Genomic DNA, 24,181 nt, shown 5'->3' on the forward strand with positions numbered 1-24,181 from the left:
TTGATAATACCAAGGTAGCAGGGAGCTTAACTTGCATTCTTCTGTTAGTCTAGGTGTTTGATAAATTGAGGCATTTGACGATAGGCAGGAGATGTGTGAATTATGTATGTTATTTGCACAGGAGGGCTGTATGTTCTGGGCCATAAAGAAAGGCAGACCTACAACTTACCTGCTTTATCTCTTTGCTTTCCCCTGGTCCCACCAGCTTGACTCCTTTTCAGTAATTAGGAAGCCGCAATCTAAACTATTAATACTTTTTTTTAAAAAAAATTGACTAACCGTGATAGAAGAAAAGTATGTCTTTGTTCTTTTTTTTTTTTTTTTTTTTTGAGACAGAGTCTCACTCTGTCACCCAGGCTGGAGTACAGTGGCATGATCTTGGCTCACTGTAACCTCTGCCTCCCAGGTTCAAGCAATTCTCCTGCCTCAGCCCCGTGATTAGCTGGGACTACAGGCACACGCTGCCATGCCCGCCTATTTTTTTTTTTTTTTTTTTTTTTGTATCTTTAGTAGAGGTGGGATTTCACCGTGTTGCCCAGGCTGGTCTCAAACTCCTGAGCTCAGGCAATCCTCCCGCCTTGGCCTCCCAAAGTGCTAGGATTACAGGCATGAGCCACCATGCCTGACCTATATCTTTGTTCTTTACAGAAAATAACATCACAAAATTTTTTTAAAAATCGATCAAATTATAGTGTATACAGTATTACAGTATGTCAGGCTATGAGACATTTTTGAATTTTGTTATAGTTGTTGTATCTAGCCGCATTCTTAAATTTGCAATTTATTGTGATTTCTTTTCTCATTCTAATAAACATTCATTTTCACCCCAACTTTGTATTTTTGTACTCTTAAAGGGCCCAATCATATTTTATAGGTTTCAGACCGCACCAAACCTGTGAGGAAGAGAGAAAGAGCCTGGTGTGGAGTTGCTGGAAGAGAGGATGGTATTAACTGGGACCCGAAGTATAGGCACAAGTTATGGGGTGAAGTAAAAGAGCATGCAGATAGGTGGCCAGTAGCACTAAACTAAATTCTGGCTCAGCCGGGTTACCTCTGTAAAGAGACAGGAGGTTGAGCAGTGGACTGGATGGTTTCCAAAGGTTCTTAGTAACAATGACGATAATAATTTTTACCGCTACTGAGCACTTATTACATGTCATGCATTATGTCAGAGGTCAGCAAACTACAGCCCATGGACCAAGTCTATCCTCTTCTGTTTTTGTAAATCAAGTTTTACTGGAACACGTCTGTAACTATTCATTTAGGTATTATCTATGACCACCTTTGTGCTATGATGGCAGAGTTAAGTAACTGTGACAGAGACCATGTGACTTGTATAGTCTAAAATATTTACTATTTGGCTCTTATAGAAAATGTTTGCTGGCCCCTGAACTCTGTGGTCATTATTTCTGGGGCAGATTGCATTTTCCAAATATGTCCATATAGTGTCTCCCAACCCATATGCTCTTGTAAAAATGTGAAGTTGTTTCACATCATCAAGAGGTGAAGTCAGCTTCTGTCTGGGTGGGCCCTGTGACTGCTTTGACCAATAACATAGAAGTGAAGTTGGACCATTGTTTAGCTCACAGCAACTTCTGCTTCCTGCCCATAGGAAGCCAGCTGCCAGTTAAGAAATACAAGTATCTGAGACCACCATGCTGTGAAAAGCCCAAATCCCACAGAAAGGCCCTGGAATGAGATGCCATGTGGAGAAAGAGCACAAGGGTCATGGAGGAGCCCCACAGGAGTAAGGAAAATATCTTGGAAGTAGATCCAAGCACACACTGCCCCAGCTGACGCCCTGTGGATCACACACAGATTGTCCAAACAAGCCCGTCCTAAGTTCATGACCCACAGAATCATTAGATGTAATAAAATGTTTGTTTTTATCCATTGAGTTGGGGTTCGTTTGTCAAACAGCAATAGTTAATTGGAATGATCTTATATAATCCTCATAACTGGCCCAGTACAGATGAATTATTAGTCTCAATTTATGAGTGAAAGAGCCAAAAGTTGGAGAACTCAAATTATATGCCCCACGTCACACAGTTGGTAAATGACAAAGCCAGAGTTCAAACCAAAGTTTATCAGGCTCTGAAGCCCTGGTACTTTATGTGCCTTCCTGTATTGACATTCTGTGTGCTGAAAGCTGACAAAGCTAAGAGACGATTGGTCAAGCAGGAGGCCCCTGAGAAGGTCATATTCCCAGACATATTGGGAATTGGGCTCAAGTTGAATTCTGAGCATTCAACTTCTGCAGAGTAGAGCAGTTAATAATATGCCAAACATTGGTTCCTTGGCAATTATCATAACTGTGTTTCTTTTCCATCCACAATATGTTTTTATTTGCCTCCAAGGCACAATTGTTTTTTAAAATGCTTTCTTTTAAAATCAGCTTTATTGAGATATAAAACATGTAACATAGAATCCACCCATCCTAAGTGCACAGTTGAGTTATTTCTAGTAAATTTACACAGTTGTACAGTCACCACCACAATCCACTTTAGAACATTTCTATCATCCAAAAGGTCCCTCATAACAACTTGTGGTCAATTCCCATTCCCACAGCTAACCCCCAGCCACCACTGATCTGCTTTCTGTCTCTATAGGTTTGCCTTTTCTGAAAAGGCTGTATCAATGGAAGTATACAATGTGTGGTTTGCTGTGTCTGGTTTCTTTCACTTATCATTTATCAGTAATTTGTTTCTTTCAATTGCTGAAGAGTATTCTGTTGTATGCATATGATATGCTTGTTTTTATATTCACCAGTTGGTGGACATATGGATTGGTTCCATTCTGGGACTGCATCAGTGGCAGCATTTAAATAGTGTTTGATTGCTTAAAAAGACTGACAGGACCCGAAGTGACAATGCTTATAAAGGAGACAAGAATATAGCAATGTTATTCAATTAAGAACCTCAGGCACTTCCTATCACATTCTCCACAGTCAAGAAGGTTGACCAAGATTTGTGAAGAGTTAGGGGAATCCAAATTGATTATTTTGGGCCCAGGGAATCTCCATCCTTCAATGGCTTGTTCTCTACACTCTCAAATCTAATCTTGAGTTTTCTTGGATCCACCTCTCATTTTAGATGGCTACTGCTTATGAATAATACAATGTAGAACATTGGCTTTACTTGACAATTCAGTTTAATTATTGAATTTTTAAAAAGGGGTATTCTCAAACCCTCAGAATCATGGATGGCACTACAAATAGATTAGTTCATGATTATGATAGTTGTTGCTAAAATGGTAACACAGTGATGTCCTTGAATGAAATATGCAGATAAATCCACTGTTACTTGATTATGGAATTGATCCTTTTTAACAATAAAATGGGAGCAGACAAATCTTTAAAGTATCTGAAAAAAATGTTTTAAAATGAGCTGGATTTTCTCAGGATAAATCAAAAGTTTACCTTCTGATCTTGAGTAATTATGTCTGTTTCATCCAGTAGCTTCTATTCTCCTGAAAGGCAGGAATTGTCTCATTTTTGTTTGAATTTCCTTTATGGCTAGTACAGTGCCTGGCACACAATAAGCACTCAGAAAATATTTTTGCTGACTTAAAGTGTCATCACAAGCTGCTTTTTACATATGCCAGTTCCTTTACTCCTTGGGATGATTTTGCAAAGCGTTACTACTCTAGTTTTCACAGAGGAAGGAACTAACCCTAAGGGAGGGTAAGTGATTTGCCCAAGATAGTACCACTAGTAAAAGGCAAAGTTAGGATTCAGTCCTGTCCTGATTTCTATAGGGTCCTTCCTTATAGACAGGGAAACAGGACACAAAATAATCTAAAACAAGGCATTTCTTTGCCATCTTGCTGTTGTGGATTTCATGCTTTTCTCTCCTTTTTACACCATTGACTTATCATATTATGCTCTTCAATTACATATGTCAGTTTCCTCCCACAATGGCTCTGCAGTCAGTGCTGTAATTGCTCCTCATGGAACCTGAGCCCACATGCCTACAATTTCCCCATCAACTCAGCAGCTCCTACTGCCTCCAAAGGACCATGGCTAATACAGCCTACAAATGTATATGCACCTGTGATTACTGCCATTTTCCACTCAGTTATCATTAAGAAGCACTACTCTAGAGTGCCTTTTAAATATTGTGTATTGGCAACACTCTGATGTGGGTAGGTGGCTAAGAACCATTATCCTCCAAGTTATTATTGAAAAGTGGTACCCTTAAGGTGGGAGCTGACATGTTCGCTCACATGATTGAGGGAGGATGCAAAGTTCTTCTAGAATTAAGGTCCATTCCCTGCTGTTAAGTTGAGGGCACAAGGCTCTTTCCTAAGTAATTAATTAAGCATCCACTTAAGGGGGAGGGGAGGGAAACTTCAGCTAAAAAGCTACTAGAGTTTGTGTTGTACAAGAAAAAAGTGGTTGAGAAATAAAGGATTTCCCCAATTTCTTAGGTATAGAAATCCCTAAAATACATTTCAAAATAAACTCAAGCAGGTCATGGAACCTGAGAACCTGAGAACTAAAAGGACTTTGAACATATGAGGAAACTGGAGTCTATGCAGGGAGCAGGGCTTGGCCAAGTGGGTAGCCAAGAATGAGATTTTAAGACCTCCCGACATGGGCCCTCTTCACCATTGTTCAACTGAAGGTTGAGGCGGGACAGTGATGCCACTTCTACCTTCCATCCCTGGGAGCTTCTTTCAGGAGCAGTAACAGAAACACCAGGTCTCTGGGACAGTGGCTCCTGCCATCGGAAGAACATTATTTCTAGGACACCCAGAGCTCAGTCTAGAAACTCTGGTCAAGAAAGCCAAACATTGCTGAAGAGATTTAAAATGAAAAGCATAAAAGTGCTAGTACGTGTGCCTGAGATAAAGCCCCCTCTCCACCTCAGGGCTGAGAGAAGCTGGTCAAAATGCTGATTCTAGAGACCTGAGACACTTCTGGGAGAGATTAAGGGATCAAGTGCAAGGATTTTCCCAACCAACCTGAAGCCCAGGGTAACTGATCATTGTCATAAAAGAAGGGACTCCCTTTCCTCAGGGTTAACCAAAAGTAGGGAGCTGCAGGAAAGGCTGAAAAGAGGTCCAGAAGGGCTGCCTCGAGGCAGGGACATCATGGAGAGCCACAGTCTGAGGAACTTGACTGGCATCCAACAAAGACAAGGCCTAGCTGAAGCAACCACCGCATAAAAACACCAATGAAATAGCCGTCACAACTAAACTTATTGGGCACATATCATGGGCCCAGCACTTTTTAAAGCACTCTGTATACATGATCTCATTTGATCCTCATAACAGTCTCTGTAATTCTAATAAGAATTAGAGAATGTGGTAGGGCCACTTTCAAAAGTTCAGGGAAAGGATTACTATAAAGGAGAACTCTCCCATTAATAACATGTTATAAGAGACCAGTGCTATTTTGAGATCCCACCACTTCTCTGTGTATGTATAAATAATAATTTTTTGTATACATGTTAGTTTGAACCAGGGGAAACCTTCCATTTTGTATCTCAAAAATGGTCAAATAGCAAAAATTGTATATGGCTCAAACTAATATATATATAAAATGTGTGGAGGCAAGTGAAAAAGTAGCAGGCAAATACAACAGTGTAGGATATGTGCTATGTAAGGAGTAAATACTGTGCATGCTGAAGAAAAAAAGACATGAAAGAGAGTTCTAACCAAGTTTTCAGTGAGGTGAGCAGTCAGGAGAGACCTCTAAGAGAAAATGACATCTGTGTTAAGACCTGAATGGATGACAGTAAAGGAAATTAATCACTAGAAGCCAGATTTAATAAGTCAGGGATGTTTGCATCATGATGAAGTAGCTGGTACAGCACTTGCACTGCCACTGTAAACAAGTAAAAAACTGGGCAAAATATATGAGGAAAAAACCATTTTCAGACATTGGATAATAGACATCACAAGATCGTAATTACTAGGAATAGGAACACAAACAAAGTGAATCCTTTAATTTATTAAAGTCAACACATTTTGAAAGATTGAAATAATAAAGAATATGTTCTCTGATTTTACAGAATTAAATTAGAAATTAAAAACAAAAAGGGATCTAAAAATAAACAACATAGTTGTAAGTAACTCAGGTTAAAAAAAAATCACAAGGGGAATTTAAAAATATTTTGAACTGAACGAAAATAAAAACAAATGTGTGGGACATAATTAAAACAGTACCTAGAAGACGTATAACTTCAAATGATTATGTCAGAAAGTAATGAAAAGTCAAATCGATGATTTAAACTTACATGTTAATCTGCCACAAAAAGGTGAGACAATAAAATTTCAAGTGAGTGGAAATTATAAAATAGTAGAGATAATAGCAGAAATCAGCCAAATAGAAAATCTACAAATAGCAGAGAAAATAAATGAAACCAAAAGATGTTTTTTTTAAAAAAGAACAATAAAACTAATAACTTCTATTTAAACACACCAAGAAAACAAGGGAGAAGACACAAATTATTTATATCAAGAACAAAAAGGGAACATGATTACAAATTTTACAGTCACTAAAAGAATAATAAGGTCTATTATAAATAGCTTTATGCCAATAAATTTAACTTCTGATAGGAAATGGAAGAATCCTTTGAAAAACACACATGACTAAAACTGACAAGATAAAATAGAAATTCCAAATAGTCTATCTAAAAATAATTTTATTTGTAACTAAAAATGCTTCAGAAGGAAAAATCCCAGCCCAGATGACATCTCTGGTGAATAATTTCAAACATCTAAGGAAGAAATAATAATGATTATACACAATCTCTTTCATGAAATAGGGAAGGTGATGGTACATGAGCCATCACTAGATAGGTGTTCAAACAAAACGCCAGCAGCACCACCATGATCCTGCTTTCCTAATGGAGCCTTGTGGCGTCTGCAATTCCACTTCTGGGCAGTTATCCAAGAGAAATTAAAACAAATGTCCATAAAAATGCTTGTATACAAATCTTTACGGAATTATTATTTATGCTAGATTAAAAACTGGTAACAATCTAAATATGCATTAGCAGGAGAAGGTATAAATAAACAATTTTAATACATATATATGGTAAAATACTACTCAGAAATAAAAAAGAATGCACTGCAGATATATAAAAAAGCATAGATTAATCTCAAAAGCATTACACTGAGTAAAAGTAGCCAGACACAAAAGATTGTGTGTGTGTATATATATATATATATACTCTCTCTATATATAAAAATATGTATGTGTGCATATATATATATATCAGAAAGTGTAGATTTTTCTCCTGCTAAATCCATCCTCCCTATGCACCATCATTACTCCAGTACCTTGAAGAGCTACAGGGATCTAGAAAGGACCTAAAATACCCTATGTTCAAATAACAATAAGCTCAACACCTTTTAAGTGAAAATGTTTGCACCCACTGGTGGTAACTTGAAGCCATAGGAGAAAGATAACATTTATTTCTGAAGTGTTAGTTTTGTTCAAACCTGCTTTAGTTAGTTAGATTATGTATATATACACAAACCCAGAGACCTACACACAAAACCAAAATATGTATAAAAAACAAACACTGATGTACTATGGAATATAAAAATAATAAATTTTTAAAGATAAAGCATGAGGCTGGGTTGTGGTGGCTCACACCTGTAGTCCCAGTGCTTTGGGAGGCCACAAAGAGATGATTGCTTAAGCCCAGGAGTTTGTGACTAGCCTGGGCAACATAGTGAGCACTGTTTCTACAAATTTGTTTAAAAAAATTAGCCGTGCATGGTGGAGTGTGCCTGTAGTCCTAGGTATTCCGGAGGCTGAGGTGGGAGGATCACTTGAGCCCAGAAGTTGGGGGCTGCAGTGAGCTATGATTGCACCACTGCACTCTAGCCTGGGCAGCAATGAACTACTGACTCAAATAAATAAATAACAAAAGATAAAGCATGAGATTCTAAAGACATTTTATGTTTTCAGCAGGCTAATTTAACCTACATTTCTAGGCTTCCTTCACCTCCTGGCCTCCACTTCACATCTTCTTCCCACCCCTGTGAGAGGTATCTCTATTCATTCTCCTTGGCCATCCAGGGACTTGGATGGATATGTTTGACAAAGACTGATGAAAGGCATATGCTAACAGGTACCAAGAACTAGGAGATGGTGTCAGGTGCTCTTTGGCTTTCCTCAGCATCACCTAACCTGAGGAACCTGGAGGACTGATGCTTGGGACCCTTCCCAGAAGAAGAAGTTGTCAATCTTGTGGTTTGACAATTCCATTACCACCCTTTCTATTTATTCTATCCATCTTCCATGACTTCTGATTGCACCAAGCCACAAACAGTCCATAGTGCATTGTATACTCAAGAACCTAGACCCAGAGGCTACAGAGAGGGCACACAAACACGTGGACAAGGAACTTCCAAGTTTTTGTGAACACCGCTACTAGCTGACTCACTACCTGAATCACCGGGAGAGAATGAACTATGGGAGGGGCCTTGATAGTCTCCCACGTTTCTGTGCAACCCAGAGCATATCACAGCTTCTCAGAGCAGTTACTGGAACATTGGCTCTGCTTTACTTACGGACTTTAGGATCTATAGACTTCTTTGTTTTTAACATCACATGTTGTTTCCATCAGAAGATTTTATTGTAATGAGTCAGTGCTTCTCACTGGAACTAATACTGGTCACAGGGCATGTTTTAAAATTTAATGGGATCATTTGATTTGCTACTATTATTAGTGGACAAGAGCCAGGAATGACAGACCTTTTGCATTGCAAAGGACAGCTCCAAACAACTAAGAAGTGTCCTGCATTCCATGTAAAAGTTAAATAATCTTTTTTATACTAGTCTGACCTGGCATATATACTAGTCTGACCTTTTTATACTAGTCTTCCTTCACCAGTGCTTCTTTTACCTCTCAAATAAACTGCTTTGCTATTGTATCTTTGTTTCAAGGTGAGTTTCTGGTGTAACCCAAACTATGGTAATTTGTTTAATTCTAACATTTAACTCTCTCTCTCTCTCTATATATATATATACACATATATATATACATGCACACATATATATATATACATATATATACACACACACACACATATATATATACACATACACTAGTCTGACCCTAGCATTTAACTCTATTTTATATGTATACTCACACTGCTAATGGCATTTGAATTCCATTGTAACACACCTGTGCTGTTATGTTTGTGCATTTGTAGCTATGGCATGCAATCTGATTCTGTGAAGAAGTGCAAGCATTTCACTGCTTGCTCAGGTACTCGAGTGTGATGTGCTCCAGCAACTGCATTGCTAAAATGTTATTATTTTTTACAAATTACTTCCCTTTATTTCTTCATGTATTAAGTTCGGGGCATTATATTGCAGTCTGTGAAATGATATGTTTATAGATTACATTATCTATGATTTTTATATCCAGATACTAAATGGGAAATCACAAAATATTTGTTGTTGTTGCTTTTGTTGTGTGCATGTGTGTTTGTGTGCTTTGGTTTTTTTTTTTTTTTTTTTTAATAGAAAAAAGAGCATTCGATCTAAAAGTCAAGAAAATGACTGATATGGGTGATAAATATTGACAGCTTAGACAAGGGCTTGAGGGGTGAAAAAGAAAGTCACTGTGGATATAGAATTAACAGAATTTACAAAGCGATTAGATTCAGTGGATTTTAATTAAGCTCTGTTTCAACTTTCCCTTCTGTAGGCTAAATAAACCCAGAGCCATCAACCAACTTGGCCTGCTTTATAAACCTTTTGTTATCTCGGCTGCTGGCTTCAGAAGCACTTCCCTGGGTCTCTAAGTTGTGTTCAGTTATGGATTTCCAAACAGAGCTTAAACATATTAAGCGAGAAATCGGGTCTCCCAATTCCCACGTAATACACCATGCACTGGCTCACAGATCTGACAATGTAACGTGGATATGCACATGTAGCAGACATTATCAGTGGCCTGTCTATATTCTCCCATCTCCTGTATATGTCCAGTGACTTGCAGCTGCCAGCATCTACATTTCTTTAATTAAGAGTCTTCTTTGGCCACTGAAGCCCATCATGAAGGAGGCTGGAAGTGCAACCCATCCGCATCCCCCAAATAACACTCAACCTGTAACTTCCTGCAGTAGGTGTATAAATACTGGAGCTCCCTCATCCCTTATATGGGATAACTCTAAGGTGTGTGCCCAACACTGTTCTCCAGGGTTTCCTCTACAGGATTCAGCTCCAGTCATCCACAGTAATAGATGATTTGATAATAAACCGCATGTCGACTGCCTTCCCTGTCTCATTTTCCCCTTCTTTCACCAGTGTTTCTTTCACCTCCCAAATAAACTGCTTTGCTATTGTATCTTTGCTTCAAGGTGAGTTTCTGGTGTAACCCGAACTTTGGTAATTTGTCATTCATTGGGCTCGAGTCCTTTCATGGTAGAGGTATGTAGTTGAAGAGCTCAGGCCTAGGAGACAGACCTGGACCCTAGCTCCCATCTGTAACAACTCGCCATTTGAGTTTAGGCGTGTTACTTCTCTCTGGGCTTTAGTTTTCTTACCTTTAAAATAAGAATTTGGCTACATTAGCCTTTCCCAAAATACACTCATTGGAAGAACACTCTGTTTTTGAAATGTTAATAGTTGTCATGGGGAAAACAGAAGAGAAGGAAGAACATTTCTGGTCTATATCAGGATTATGCTGAAGTAAAAGTAGGAGTGCCTAGCTCAGTGCCTGACATATAGTAATCTTGTAATAAATGGTGATTGATTCTGAATACTAACAAGTTAGCTCATGCTCCACACAGAATTGCCATAGACAGCAGTTCTTAACCTGAAGTCCAGGAACTTCCTGAAATTATAATTAGAATTATATACCCTGTGCTCCTGTGCCCTTTTCTGGGGCAAATTTCTCAGTTTAATTATATTTTTAGGCTTCCTACAAAATTAGCTCCGTATTAAGCCATTTATTCTTATCAGTTGTTTTAAAACATAACAGCAAACCACTACTTCCATTTCAGTGATTAATCATCAATAAGCACTTATTAAACATCTTATCTCCCTTTTGGAGGAACAATTTCTAGGTCTTTGTGCAGTGGTCAATTGTAGAAGGATGTAGATGAAGAGCTACATAAGAATTTCTGAGATATGAATACAAATTGAATAAAGTGATATTTAAATATAAGAATTCAGTTGATATAAGAAAAAGAACTACTGGGTTAAAAAAAACCCCTGTATGTCACAGGAAGCGGTATCGGCATTTAGGTAGAAATGAAAAAAGAAGTTGAATCTGGCCAGTTCGATGGAGATATGCTGTATGTTGGAATGAGGGTGGGATAGACTCTAAATGGATCAGGATAATCAGGCTGCTGTTAGAACACTTTCTCCACTCTTTTCTGTTAGAGCAACAGACCACAAGTCTTAGATTAAAATGATTTGCCCCACTCTCAGTCCATCCATTGGATCAGTGTGTCCTGGTGTTTATTATTATTATTTTTTTAATGTTCGCTACATCTGTCTTTGGTGCCTCAATAGCTTGCACAGTCCTTTCCTATGTGTAAGGCCTTAATAACATTTTTCAGGCTGTTTGGAGATCTGATGCTATCCCAAACCATGAACAGCAGAGCTGTCTTCGCATGAATCAACCTCAAGGAGAATGGAACAAACCACTAGAGGTGTTTCCAGCTCCAATTTTTTTTTCAGTCTTTTTCTCCACACAAAGCCTAATCTTTGGTTGTTATTGACAACTGTTATGACCACATTTGAGAGTGTGTGCCAGGAGCCATGTGGAGGAAGCATGGAGGCAGAAAGAAAGAGACAAATTGGCAGAAATAATTTTAAGTGATGCCTTTTCCCCCAATTACTTAAACTCACCTGGCTTTGTCTACATCAAGAGAGGCATAATTTTCTTGTTTTTAAAAACAAATGATGCCTCAGTAGAAAATAAATGCATTATCACGGGTAAAAGGCAAATACATTGTCAAAATAATTGCTATGGGAGATAGAATCCAGTTTCAGCAAACTCTTTTCAGTTTCTTATAGGCAGCAAATAGTGTTTAATGAGAATAAACTAAACAATATCCTTGGTACAATGACCTCTGCTACACTTTTTCAGTTAAAATTTCTAGCTCGGTCAGTCTTTACATTTTTGTGAGTTTAGGGTCCCTTTTTAATAACTGAGGATTTTAAGTACTGGTGGTTGTATGCTTAGTAACTATTAAAGAGAAAAAATATAAAATGGTGTTCTAGTTATTGTTGATACTGATTGTGGGACCACAGCTGTGACTGTCACTCACAAAACCTATACATAGCCTCTCTCTATAGTCTCTTTGCTTTCTCATGTCAAGGTAGTTGGGTTTCAAGAGCAAGTATCTCAAGAAAACCTGATGTCACCTGTATCATCTTTTATGATTCAGACTAAGGTCACTTGGACTCAAGGGTCCTTAGCTCAAGTCACAGAACTCACTCCTGCTCCCATAACAAACCCACCCAGACTTATTTGCTTCAGGTCAACATTATATTATAAGACAAATATCTGGGATTAGAGATAGTATTGTGGCCATTTAAAAAAGTACAATCTTCCACAAATAGAAAAAATGCTATCACCATTTTTGTAACATTCTTAAATGAATATATGAGCTTATCACACCTGGCAATGAGATTTCAGTGTCTCAGTATCACCTCCCATCATTGGGCATCTCTGCTGTAGAGCAAATGCAGGTAAAACACACCTCAAAAGGGTCAAGGCAAATAGGCACTGCTTTCCACCCTTACCATGCCATTTCCACACACAGAAGATCGACCTTCTTGATCTCTACTGAGCATACCTTCCAGCACATTCCATATTCTGCCTTTTCTAGCCTTCTTTAAATCATTCCCCTACATGCGATTTATCCCTCATTCAGACAACAAGGTTGAATGAAAATGCATACCTAGTCACAAAACAAAGCATCTCACAAACCAACTCTGGCTACATTTTTTGGCACAAATAATAACAATGACATATGCAGCTACCAATTTTGAGTACTTAAATGCCAGACACTGGGCTAAGTGCTTAACAGACATTAGCTAAAGTAACCATCAATAGGATAAGAAGACAGGTCCTAATATTATCCTATTAAAAAAAAAAACAAATCAAAAGGGTCCATGAAGTTTATTATAAATGTACCCAAAGTCCCAGCTATAACTTCATGGACTGGAACTCACAGAAACCTTGCTTTTAATCATTATGTTGTTATGTTCCCATACAGGCTAAAATTGTCTATATAATGTGACATTAATGGACTTGCATGGTCTGGACCTTATTTTTCAGGTTTAACAGTTTTTCTCCACCCTTATGCAATCTATGCAATAGTGACCTAGTGCATCTTACTATATCCCCTTCCTCCAGAGACACATAGTCACTTTCATTCTTTTGTGCATGTGCTTAAGGTATCTTTCTATTTTCCAACTGGCAAAATAAAAATTCCCTGCAAAATTCCATTTCCTCTAGGAATCCTGTGCTGACTTCTTCAGACAGTTAAATGTCTCTCCTCTCAATCTCTATGTCACTGAATACATTCCTCTATTAAAACTTCTCTGAAATCATTGAATTTAATTATCTGGGTGTCTTTCCCACAAGGTACTACACTACGTGAGGCCTGAGAGGTACCATTTGTCTGCAAAGCTCAAAGATGAACACAGCACTTGTACCAAGTAGTCATACATTAAATATTTGTTAGAACTTTAGTTTCTTGCCATGATGAAGTGCACTAGCCTTCTTGTAGTAAACAATCATAAGCCTGGATAAATAATATAACTGTTTTCTGATGTTGAACCAAAGGTAGTGGAAGACGGTGCTCTCTGAGAGCTGGGAAACAAACAAGATAATCCCCACAATAACCATGGCTTTCTGCCTGAAGGCACTTTTGGACTGTAGGGCAGTGAAAAAAAAGCCAAAACAGCACAGTTGCCTCACTGAGCTAAAAAAGATAAAGGCCAGAATTTAAGACTACTGAAACAGTTGCAGTTTCTGGAAACAGGATAAGAGGGAAAAGGAAGCTGAGTAGAGAAGGAACTCCAGAAATCTGCACAGGGAGCCCCTTGAGTCTTTGGCTGAGTATTAGCCTGTGTGTATACATAGAAAAATTTCATAAAGCTATGCTAAAAGCATTTACCAGAGGGAAAAAAATACTGGGGAACTGTGAGCTAAACAAACCCCAGAGTTTGCACAGGGCTAGAAGATGATTGCATTCTGATCTGCCAGAGTGGAGACATTTTGCTAAACATCCCAGATACGCAATAAAACTTATAGAAAAGCAATACTTTAGGAATAGAATTAGTGGAACCCTAAGGTAGACATAATTCTAGTCTTTAAAAGTTCATGAATAAATCTCAAAAGGAACATGTTAATCCTTGAGCAAATTCAGTGCCGAATGGAACAAAACACAAAATTCTATTATGAAAGAAGAGAAAATTCTCCAAAAATGTAATTTTTACAATATCAACTGTACAATCAAATTTACTACATATGTAAATGAACATAAATATGTGATCCATAACCATAGAAAAGTCAGAAAAATAGAAATAAAGAAATGGGAAAGGTGATAAAATTAGTAAATAAGAATTTGAAAACAACTGTTATAATAATATTCAAGAATTTAAAGGATAGCATAAGCATAGTGAGAGAACAAAGGGAATCTGAATAAAGGGAAATGTAGCATAATAAAATGGAAATTCTAGAATTGAAAGATGTGATATTTAAAAGGAAAAATTATGAGATGAGTTTAATAGCAGATTAGACAGTCGATAAGAGAGGTTAATAGCAGATTAGACAGTCCATGAGAGAGGTTAAGATAGAAGAATATAAATTATATAAATGGGAGGATGTCACAAAAAATAAAATGCTGCGGGAAGTGAATAGCATCTCTGTGAGCTCTGGGACAATATAAAGGAGTCTAGTAAGTGTGTAATTGGAATACCAGGAGCAGACAAAAGAGAAGTTGAAGTGGGGAAAAATATTTACAGAAATAATGGTTGAAACCTTTTAAATAACATGAACAATATAAATCCATGGCTACAAGAAATTCAGTGTACTTCAAGCAAGATAGACACAAAGAAAACTAGACCATAGTATGTTATAATCCAGTTGATGTAAACCAGTAATATGTAAAATTAATAATAAAGAAAAAAATCTTAAAAGCAGCCAGAGGGAAGAAGAAAAGACATAATCAAAAACAAACATGAAAACAACTGATTATGAGTTGTTCTCAATTATCGATTATCACTGATTTCTTATCAGAAACTATTCAAATCAGAGAAAATTGGAACATCTGATGTGGTGGCAAGAAAACCTGTCAACTTAGAAATCATATCCAAAGAAAATGTTGTAAAAATGAAGGCAAAATACAGTATTTTCAGATAGACGAAAAGCTGAGAGACTTTGCGGCTAGCACATCTTCCTTTGGGCTGAGAGCTACATAAAAGAATAAAAAGAGCCAGAAATGGAGCCAGGCGCAGTGGCTCATGCCTGTAATCCTAGCACTTTGGGAGGCTGAGATGGGCAGATCATTTGAAGTCAGGAGTTCGAGACCAGCCTGGCCAACATGGTGAAACCCCATCGCTACTAAAAATACAAAAAATAGCTGGGCGTGGTGGCATGTGCCTGTAATCCCAGCTACCTGGGGGGCTGAGGCAGGAGAATTGCTAGAGCCCACGAAGTGGAGGCTGTAGTGAGTTGAGCCACTGCACTCCAGCCTGGGTGACAGAGCAAGACTCTGTCTCAAAAAAAAAAAAAAAAAAAAAACAAACAAACAAAACTGAGAGAGCCAGAAATGGTAAATACATGTATGTATTTAATTTTTTTCTCAACTCTTAAAGTTTTTACAAGACAACTGTTTAAAAAGAAAAAGTAATGTATTATAGGGTTCATAGCACATGAACAAGTAAAACACATAACAATAGCACAAAAGATAGGGCTGAAATGGAGATAGAGTGTTAAAGAGTATTTACTTTATATATGAAGTAATATATATTATTTGAAGGTTGACAGTGATAAGCTAAACATGTGTACTATGAACCCTAAAATTACCTCTGAGAAATAAAGCAGAGGGATGGCTAATAAACCAAAAGGGAAGATAAAATAAAATAATAGAAAGTATTTAGTTGGTTCAAAAACAGGCAGAAAAGTAGGGAGAAAATCATGAAGAACAGAGCCAAAAATTAGAAAGTGAATATCAAATTGGCACAGTAATACTCCACATAATAATTACATTAAATATAAATAGACCAAAAAATCCAGTCAAATAAAGATTTTAAGATTTGATTAAAAAGGAAACACCAGCCATGCAGGGTGACTCATATCTGCCATTGCAGTACTTTGGGAGACTGAGGCAGAAGGATCACATGAGGCCAGGATTTTGAGACCAGCCTGAGAAAGAAAGCAAGACCCTGACTCTACAAAAAAAAAGGAAATAGCTAACTATAGGCTGTTTACAAAAGACACATATTAAATATAAAAGACATATGTTAGGTACAAATATATAAAATAAATTATATAATATATAAAATATATAAATTATATAATATATAAATATATAAAATATATAAATTATATAATATATAAATATATAAAATATATAAATTATATAATATATAAATATATAAATTATATAATATATAAATATATAAAATATATAAATTATATAATATATAAATATATAAAATATATAAATATAAGTTAAAGTTAAAAGAGAAAAAGACAAACAAGGAAATATTAATCATAAGAAAACTGGAGAGGTTCTGTTAATATAAAACAAACTACATACAGAACATTTGAGTATAACCAGAGATAAGGAGGGAAATTTCACAATGATTAATAAGTACCAATTTGCGGAGGAGCCAAGATGGCCGAATAGGAACAGCTCCGGTCTACAGCTCCCAGCCTGAGCGACGCAGAAGGCGGGTGATTTCTGCATTTCCATCTGAGGTACCGGGTTCATCTCACTAGGTAGTGGCAGACAGTGGGCGCAGGACAGTGGGTGCGCGCACCGTGCGCGAGCTGAAGCAGGGCGAGGCATTGCCTCACACGGGAAGTGCAAGGGGTCAGGGAGTTCCCTTTCCGAGTCAAAGAAAGGGGTGACAGACGGCACCTGGAAAATCGGGTCACTCCCACCCGAATACTGCGCTTTTCCGACAGGCTTAAAAAACGGCGCACCACGAGATTATAACCCGCACCTGGCTCGGAGGGTCCTACGCCCACGGAGTCTCGCTGATTGCTAGCACAGCGATCTGAGATCAAACTGCAAGGCGGCAGCGAGGCTGTGGGAGGGGCGCCCGCCATTGCCCAGGCTTGCTGAGGTAAACAAAGCAGCCGGGAAGCTCGAACTGGGCGGAGCCCACCACAGCTCAAGGAGGCCTGCCTGCCTCTGTAGGCTCCACCTCTGGGGGCAGGGCACAGACAAACAAAAAGACAGCAGTAACCTCTGCAGACTTAAATGTCCCTGTCTGACAGCTTTGAAGAGAGCAGTGGTTCTCCCAGCACGCAGCTGGAGATCTGAGAACGGGCAGACTGCCTCCTCAAGTGGGTCCCTGACCCCTGACCCCCGAGCAGCCTAACTGGGAGGCACCCCCCAGCAGGGGCACACTGACACCTCACACGGCAAGGTATTCCAACAGACCTGCAGCTGAGGGTCCTGTCTGTTAGAAGGAAAACTAACAAACAGAAAGGACATCCACACCAAAAACCCATCTGTACATCACCATCATCAAAGACCAAAAGTAGATAAAACCACAAAGATGGGGAAAAAACAGAACAGAAAAACTGGAAACTATAAAACGCAGAGCGCCTCTCCTCCTCCAAAGGAACGCAGTTCCTCACCAGCAACGGAACAAAGCTGGATGGAGAATGACTTTGACGAGCTGAGAGAAGAAGGCTTCAGACGATCAAATTACTCTGAGCTACGGGAGGACATTCAAACCAAAGGCAAAGAAGTTGAAAACTTTGAAAAAAATTTAGAAGAATGTCTAACTAGAATAACCAATACAGAGAAGTGCTTAAAGGAGCTGATGGAGCTGAAAACCAAGGCTCGAGAACTACGTGAAGAATGCAGAAGCCTCAGGAGCCGATGCCATCAACTGGAAGAAAGGGTATCAGCAATGGAAGATGAAATGAATGAAATGAAGCAAGAAGGGAAGTTTAGAGAAAAAAGAATAAAAAGAAATGAGCAAAGCCTCCAAGAAATATGGGACTATGTGAAAAGACCAAATCTACGTCTGATTGGTGTACCTGAAAGTGATGGGGAGAATGGAACCAAGTTGGAAAACACTCTGCAGGATATTATGCAGGAGAACTTCCCCAATCTAGCAATGCAGGCCAACGTTCAGATTCAGGAAATACAGAGAACACCACAAAGATACTCCTTGAGAAGAGCAACTCCAAGACACATAATTGTCAGATTCACCAAAGTTGAAAGGAAGGAAAAAATGTTAAGGGCAGCCAGAGAGAAAGGTTGGGTTACCCTCAAAGGGAAGCCCATCAGACTAACAGCGGATCTCTCGGCAGAAACCCTACAAGCCAGAAGAGAGTGGGGGCCAATATTCAACATTCTTAAAGACAAGAATTTTCAACCCAGAATTTCATATCCAGCCAAACTAAGCTTCATAAGTGAAGGAGAAATAAAATCCTTTACAGACAAGCAAATGCTGAGAGATTTTGTCACCACCAGGCCTGCCCTAAAAGAGCTCCTGAAGGAAGCGCTAAACATGGAAAGGAACAACCGGTACCAGCCACTGCAAAATCATGCCAAAATGTAAAGACCATCAAGACTAGGAAGAAACTGCATCAACTAACGAGCAAAATCACCAGCTAACATCATAATGACAGGATCAAATTCACACATAACAATATTAACTTTAAATGTAAATGGATTAAATGCTCCAATTAAAAGACACAGACTGGCAAATTGGATAAAGAGTCAAGACCCATCAGTGTGCTATATTCAGGAAACCCATCTCACATGCAGAGGCACACATAGGCTCAAAATAAAAGGAGGGAGGAAGATCTACCAAGCAAATGGAAAACAAAAAAAGGCAGGGGTTGCAATTCTAGTCTCTGATAAAACAGACTTTAAACCAACAAAGAGACAAAGAAGGCCATTACATAATGGTAAAGGGATCAATTCAACAAGAAGAGCTAACTATCCTAAATATATATGCACCCAATACAGGAGCACCCAGATTCATAAAGCAAGTCCTGAGTGACCTACAAAGAGACTTAGACTCCCACACATTAATAATGGGAGACTTTAACACCCCACTGTCAACATTAGACAGATCGAGACAGAAAGTCAACAAGGATACCCAGGAATTGAACTCAGCTCTGCACCAAGCGGACCTAATAGACATCTACAGAACTCTCCACCCCAAATCAACAGAATATACATTTTTTTCAGCACCACACCACACCTATTCCAAAATTGACCACATACTTGGAAGTAAAGCTCTCCTCAGCAAATGTAAAAGAACAGAGATTATAACAAACTATCTCTCAGACCACAGTGCAATGAAACTAGAACTCAGGATTAAGACTGTCACTCAAAACCGCTCAACTACATGCAAACTGAACAACCTGCTCCTGAATGACTACTGGATACATAACGATATGAAGGCAGAAATAAAGATGTTCTTTGAAACCAACGAGAACAAAGACACAACATACCAGAATCTCTGGGACGCATTCAAAGCAGTGTGTAGAGGGAAATTTATAGCACTAAATGCCCACAAGAGAAAGCAGGAAAGATCCAAAATTGACACCCTAACACCACAATTAAAAGAACTAGAAAAGCAAGAGCAAACACATTCAAAAGCTAGCAGAAGGCAAGAAATAACTAAAATCAGAGCAGAACTGAAGGAAATAGAGACACAAAAAACCCTTCAAAAAATTAATGAATCCAGGAGCTGGTTTTTTGAAAGGATCAACAAAATTGATAGACCGCTAGCAAGACTAATAAAGAAAAAAAGAGAGAAGAATCAAATAGACGCAATAAAAAATGATAAAGGGGATATCACCACCGATCCCACAGAAATAAAAACTACCATCAGAGAATACTACAAACACCTCTATGCAAATAAACTAGAAAATCTAGAAGAAATGGATAAATTCCTCGACACATACACTCTCCCAAGACTAAACCAGGAAGAAGTTGAATCTCTGAATAGACCAATAACAGGAGCTGAAATTGTGGCAATAATCAATAGCTTACCAACAAAAAGGGTCCAGGACCAGATGGATTCACAGCCGAATTCTACCAGAGGTACAAGGAGGAACTGGTACCATTCCTTCTGAAACTATTCCAATCAATAGAAAAAGAGGGAATCCTCCCTAACTCATTTTATGAGTCCAGCATCATTCTGATACCAAAGCCTGGCAGAGACACAACCAAAAAAGAGAATTTTAGACCAATATCCTTGATGAACATTGATGCAAAAATCCTCAATAAAATACTGGCAAAACGAATCCAGCAGCACATCAAAAAGCTTATCCACCATGATCAAGTGGGCTTCATCCCTGGGATGCAAGGCTGGTTCAATATACACAAATCAATAAATGTAACCCAGCATATAAACAGAGCCAAAGACAAAAACCACATGGTTATCTCAATAGATGCAGAAAAAGCCTTTGACAAAATTCAACAACACTTCATGCTAAAAACTCTCAATAAATTAGGTATTGATGGGACGTATTTCAAAATAATAAGAGCTGTCTATGGCAAACCCACAGCCAATATCATACTGAATGGGCAAAAACTGGAAGCATTCCCTTTGAAAACTGGCACAAGACAGGGATGCCCTCTCTTACCACTCCTATTCAACATAGTGTTGGAAGTTCTGGCCAGGGCAATTAGGCAGGAGAAGGAGATAAAGGGTATTCAATTAGGAAAAGAGGAAGTCAAATTGTCCCTGTTTGCAGACGACATGATTGTATATCTAGAAAACCCCATTGTCTCAGCCCAAAATCTCCTTAAGCTGATAAGCAACTTCAGCAAAGTCTCAGGATACAAAATCAATGTACAGAAATCACAAGCATTCTTATACACCAACAACAGACAAACAGAGAGCCAAATCATGAGTGAACTCCCATTCACAATTGCTTCAAAGAGAATAAAATACCTAGGAATCCAACTTACAAGGGATGTGAAGGACCTCTTCAAGGAGAACTACAAACCACTGCTCAAGGAAATAAAAGAGGATACAAACAAATGGAAGAACATTCCATGCTCATGGGTAGGAAGAATCAATATTGTGAAAATGGCCATACTGCCCAAGGTAATTTACAGATTCAATGCCATCCCCATCAAGCTACCAATGACTTTCTTCACAGAATTGGAAAAAACTACTTTAAAGTTCATATGGAACCAAAAAAGAGCCCGCATCACCAAGGCAATCCTAAGCCAAAAGAACAAAGCTGGAGGCATCACACTACCTGACTCCAAACTATACTACAAGGCTACAGTAACCAAAACAGCATGGTACTGGTACCAAAACAGAGATATAGATCAATGGAACAGAACAGAGCCCTCAGAAATAACGCCGCATATCTACAACTATCTGATCTTTGACAAACCTGAGAAAAACAAGCAATGGGGAAAGGATTCCCTATTTAATAACTGGTGCTGGGAAAACTGGCTAGCCATATATAGAAAGCTGAAACTGGATCCCTTCCTTACATCTTATACAAAAATCAATTCAAGATGGATTAAAGACTTACACGTTAGACCTAAAACCATAAAAACCCTAGAAGAAAACCTACTCATTACCATTCAGGACATAGGCATGGGCAAGGACTTCATGTCCAAAACACAAAAAGCAATGGCAACAAAAGCCAAAATTGACAAATGGGATCTAATTAAACTAAAGAGCTTCTGCACAGCAAAAGAAACTACCATCAGAATGAACAGGCAACCTACAAAATGGGAGAAAATTTTCGCAACCTACTCATCTGACAAAGGGCTAATATCCAGAATCTACAATGAACTCAAACAAATTTACAAGAAAAAAACAACCCCATCAAAAAGTGGACGAAGGACATGAACAGACACTTCTCAAAAGAAGACATTTATGCAGCCAAAAAACACATGAAAAAATGCTCATCATCACTGGCCATCAGAGAAATGCAAATCAAAACCACAATGAGATACCATCTCACACCAGTTAGAATGGCAATCATTAAAAAGTCAGGAAACAACAGGTGCTGGAGAGGATGTGGAGAAATAGGAACACTTTTACACTGTTGGTGGGACTGTAAACTAGTTCAACCATTGTGGAAGTCAGTGTGGCGATTCCTCAGGGATCTAGAACTAGAAATACCATTTGACCCAGCCATCCCATTACTGGGTATATACCCAAAGGACTATAAATCATGCTGCTATAAAGACACATGCACATGTATGTTTATTGTGGCATTATTCACAATAGCAAAGACTTGGAACCAACCCAAATGTCCAACAATGATAGACTGGATTAAGAAAATGTGGCACATATACACCATGGAATACTATGCAGCCATAAAAAATGATGAGTTCATGTCCTTTGTAGGGACATGGATGAAATTGGAAATCATCATTCTCAGTAAACTATCGCAAGAACAAAAAACCAAACACCACATATTCTCACTCATAGGTGGGAATTGAACAATGAGATCACATGGACACAGGAAGGGGAACATCACACTCTGGGGACTGTTGTGGGGTGGGGGGAGGGGGGAGGGATAGCAGTGGGAGATATACCTAATGCTAGATGACAAGTTAGTGGGTGCAGCACACCAGCATGGCACATGTATATGTATGTAACTAACCTGCACAATGTGCACATGTACCGTAAAACTTAAAGTATAATAATAAATAAATAAATAAATAAATAAGAATTACTTAAAAAAAAAGTACCAATTCATCAAGAAAACATAAAACATGATCCTAAGTGTGTATGCACCTAAATACACGACTTCTAAATACACTAAACAAAAACTGAGAGAATTAAAAGAAGGAAAAAAATCCACAATTACAGTTGGAAATTTCAAAACTCCTCTCTCAGGAATAAATAGAACAAGAAGGCAAAATCTAATAAGGAGATAGTCTTGAGCAACACTATCAATCAACTTGCCAATGGACATTTATAGAAGACTTTACCCAACAACTGCAGTATACAGGTTTTCTTCAAGTACACATGAAACATTTACCAAGAGAAGCCATATGGTAAGCCAAAATCTGAGTGTTCATAAATTTTTAAATATATACAGAATATAAACATCTATTATATATACAAATATGTAATAGATATATAACTATAATATATATATAGAATATAGACATATAATAGATTATATATGTATCTATTTTATATATATTATAGATTATCTATATCATAGATTCCGGGAGTAATGTGCAGATTCATTACATGGGCATATTGCATAATGCTGGGTTTGGGCTTCTAGTGAACCTATCACTGAAATAGTGAACATAGTATCCAGTAAGTAGTTTTTCCAACTCTTGCTCCCTCACTCCCTCTCCCCTTTTGGAGTCTCCAGTTTCTATTGCTTCTATCTTTATTTTCATGAGAACCTATTCTTTAGTTCTCACTTGTAAGTAAGAATATGCAGTATTTGATTTTCTGTTTCTGCATTAATTCACTTAGGATTATTGTCTCCAGCTCCATTCATGTTGCTGCAAAGGATGTGATTTTATTCATTTTTATGGCTATGTAGTATTCTATGGTGTACGCGTATCACATTTTCTTTATCCAATACACCATTGATGGACACATAAGTTGATTCCATGCCTTTGTTATTGTGAATAGTGCTGTGATAAATATACGAGTGCAAGTGCCTTTTTTTTTCCTTTTCAGGTCAGATGGATAATGTGCTGATGTCATAACAAGATTCAGAGGGTGGCACATCTCACACAAGAGCATGAACACCCAATCATCATGTTCATGAACTGCAAAAGGATCTGCAGGTATCTTTTTGAAAGAATCATTTCTTTTCCTTTAGGTAGATACCCAATAATGGGAATTGCTGGGTCGTATAGTAGATTGATCTATTTTTAGTTCTTTGAGAAATCTTCATATTGTTTTCCATAGGGGTGGAACTAATTTACATTCCCACCAACAGTGTATAAGTGTTCCTTTTTCTCTGCATCCTTACTAACATCTGTTATTTTTTGACTTTTTAATAATAGCCATTCTAACTGGTGTGAG

General features: G+C 38.1%; 1 non-coding gene across 1 annotated transcript; it reads right to left on the reverse strand.

The window, feature by feature from the left end:
* Positions 1-23,829: 23,829 nt before the first annotated feature.
* On the reverse strand, positions 23,830-23,934 carry LOC112208847 (small nucleolar RNA U13). Its single transcript, XR_002943399.1, has one exon. It is a non-coding gene; the product is annotated as a small nucleolar RNA U13 (small nucleolar RNA).
* Positions 23,935-24,181: the final 247 nt, after the last annotated feature.

Source organism: Pan troglodytes, chromosome 2 (genome assembly GCF_028858775.2).
Source record: "Pan troglodytes isolate AG18354 chromosome 2, NHGRI_mPanTro3-v2.0_pri, whole genome shotgun sequence".
NCBI classification, from domain to species: Eukaryota; Metazoa; Chordata; class Mammalia; order Primates; family Hominidae; genus Pan; species Pan troglodytes.